Source organism: Chiloscyllium plagiosum, chromosome 44 (genome assembly GCF_004010195.1).
Source record: "Chiloscyllium plagiosum isolate BGI_BamShark_2017 chromosome 44, ASM401019v2, whole genome shotgun sequence".
Classification (NCBI taxonomy): domain Eukaryota; kingdom Metazoa; phylum Chordata; class Chondrichthyes; order Orectolobiformes; family Hemiscylliidae; genus Chiloscyllium; species Chiloscyllium plagiosum.
Window position 1 is genome coordinate 9,150,548 of NC_057753.1, and position 3,001 is coordinate 9,153,548.

General features: G+C 47.2%; 1 non-coding gene across 1 annotated transcript; it reads left to right on the top strand.

Annotated features, from left to right (window-relative positions):
- The first annotated feature begins 1,688 nt into the window (after positions 1-1,688).
- trnah-gug lies at positions 1,689-1,762 on the top strand. Its single transcript has one exon. It is a non-coding gene; the product is annotated as a tRNA-His (tRNA).
- The last annotated feature ends 1,239 nt before the right edge of the window (positions 1,763-3,001 follow it).

Consider the following 3,001-nt stretch of genomic DNA (forward strand, 5'->3'; position numbering starts at 1 on the left):
GCTTCCCTCCTCAACACTGCCCATGGGAAAAGCCAAGAGTGCTGAGACTCTGGAGTTGGGGGCATGCCACGTAGAATTCCTACAATGTGGAAACACGCCATTCAGCCCAACAAGTCCACACAGACCATCCAAAGTGTAACCCATGCATACAACTTGCCCTATCCCATTACACTACACTACACTACACTAACTGCACACTCTGGGCCCATTTAGTATGGTCACTTCTCCCGAAACCGCACATCGTTAGACTTTGGGAGGAAACCAGAGCAGCCGGAGGAAACCCACGCAGGCACGGCAGGGAGAATGGGCAAACTCCACACAGACAGTCGCCCCAAGGCTGGAATGGAACGCCAATCCTTGGTGCTGTGAGGCAGCAGTGCTCACCACTGGTCCATCGTGCTACGTACGTGTGCAAAAAGAGGTGGGGAGTGGGAACTTTGTTAATTGGACCACACAGTGGATTGTTGAGTAAGGTTAAATCTCAGGGGATCCAGGGAGAGCTAACCAACGGGGTACAAAATTTAGAAGCGCGTTGTTGTAGGTGCTGGAATTCTACCTGAAAACAACAAATGCTGAAGATCACAGTGGGTCAGGCAGCGCTGTGCTACACTATGACTGGATAGTGAGGATGTGGAGATGATGGTTCCACTAGGGAGAAGGGTTGAGGATGCCAAGTCATTGAGGGCATTTAAGACAGAGATAGGTTCTTGATTAGTAAGGGGTCAAGGGTTATGAGGAGAAGGCAGCAGAATGGGATGGAGAAATATATCAGCCATGATCGACTGGTGGAGCAGACTCGATGGGCCAAATGGCCTCATCCTACTCCTGTGTATTATGGTCTTAAAGCAGAGCAGTAGTCTTAAGAAGTTCTCACAAACTACTTCAGAATCCTGAAGAGGAGTTGTTGGACTGAAAACCTTAACTCTGCTTTCTCTCCACATATGCTTCCAGTCCTGCTGAGTTTTTCCAATGTTGTCAGTTTTTGTTTCAGATTTCCAGCATCCACAGTTCTTTGTCTTATTTATCACAGTCATTTCTTGCCCTTCCCAAGTGTCTGGAACTTCATCTCCCTGATCTGCAAACTGTTCACTTACCCTAGAAATGACCACTGCCTCCTTATCAGAATAGACCCCTTTGTTGCAAAATGATTGTTCAATTCTGTGACCAAAATAATTGCATTCGTGATTACTTACACCAGGGACTCTCAATATCTCAGGCAAGAACACAGCCAGATTATTTCAGACAGTACATTTATGTGATTTGATAAAAATCCCTATTCCCAACTTTACCAGCGTGCTGCTGGGAATGGAGGGTTTGAGTTAAGAAGAAGCTGGGACATTTTTCCAACGGAGCCTAGCAAGTTGACACATAACTTTATCGAGATTTTTAAACTCAGGATGGGTATCGATAAGGTGTCATTTCCTGGAGGCTCAGAATATTTTATTGCTCCAGAAGGTGTAAAAGGGGGTCAAGATTTAGCAGAAATCGAACAGAGCTGAGAACAGACAACATTTAACTCTGTGGGAACAGGGAGACCAGAGGACAGAGAAATCAGGACCTGAAATCCGAGCTGACACCAGACTACCATGTTATCAGTGCTTTGACAATGGTAATCCTGGGCGGGGCAGGTTGAATTATGAATTGAATAGTAGCTTCCTCAACGAGACTGTGCCGGGCGCTCTGGGCGTGTCTCTGTGGCGCAACTGGTCAGCGCATTCGGCTGTGAACTGGAAGGTTGGTGGTTCGAGACTACCCAGAGACGGAGCGTTCTCGCTCCTACCGCTTTCTTGGCTGCAAAGATCCGCGTTTTTAATGGTGTCAGGAAAATGTTTCCCATTCGGAAATCTTTTCCACTGAGGAAGCACAAAGGGGTTTCTGGATTGATTGAATTTCTAACGTAAAGGAGTGCGGATGCTGAGAGTCCGAGACAGAAAGCGAAACTGCTGGAGCAACAGAGCAGGTTTGGCTGTACCTGGATGAGGAAACAAAAGTTCCCAAATGTTGTCTCTGATTCTCTTTCTACAGATGCTGCCTGACCTGCTGAGTTATTCCTGCAATTTCTGGTTTTGTTTTTAACTGAACGTCCATTTCATCTTTCGGGATGAAACACCCAGACCCGCCATTTGCAGATATTTAACCCTTTCGAAACCTGTGAAGTGATTGGATTCAAACAAACTCTGCAATGATTCACTCTTTCTCAGCTCCACAGGCAGAGAGACCTGGGAAATGAAGCTGTCAGTGTGGTTCTGTATTGGTGGGCCGAGTGGTGAATGCGATGGACATGAAATCCATTGCGGTTTCCCCACGCAGGTGTGAACCCTGCCGACTACAGTTGAGAACTGTCGTCAAAAAGAAAGGGAGATTGCTCCACGTTTTTTTTTAAAGATGCAAATCAGTGGAGGGGTTGAAATATTTCAATCACATTGATACTGATCGGGAATCTGCAACCCACTGCCTGTCAGGGTGGAACAAGCAGATACCCACAGAGCTGCTTTTGAGGTTATGAGCCAAGTGTTTGGAAATGAGACGAGAACAGTGAGGGGCGTGAAGTCGTGATCGAAATGAGGCAGGCACCTGAGGACAAAGGTGTTTTATTTGCCAGTGAAAGATACTGCTTCACAAATTTGGTACAATTGAAGGGAAGCAGTGACGGTGATTATCTTTGGCTGTTCACCTTGTGAATGTTCCCATTGCTGCGCATGTCCGTATAACGTCAGAACTCTGCAGCATGGCGGCGTCAGGTCCGCACAGGACGGGACGCAATGGATGACGCATCTGACTCCACCTACATGTTTCAAATGCAGCTCACATCTTCTTCACACACCCCAATTAATCTTTCTCATTGTCCTGAAGCCGGCATACGGTTTGAATTCCCGATCTGCGGGAATGAGACTCTTTTCACTGTCCCGCGTCAGTAAGTGTCCCTGAGAACATCAAAGTCACGTCACAGCGCTGTCAGAGGAGGGGAAGCTGAAATAGCCCCACACGCTGCTCACGGGCA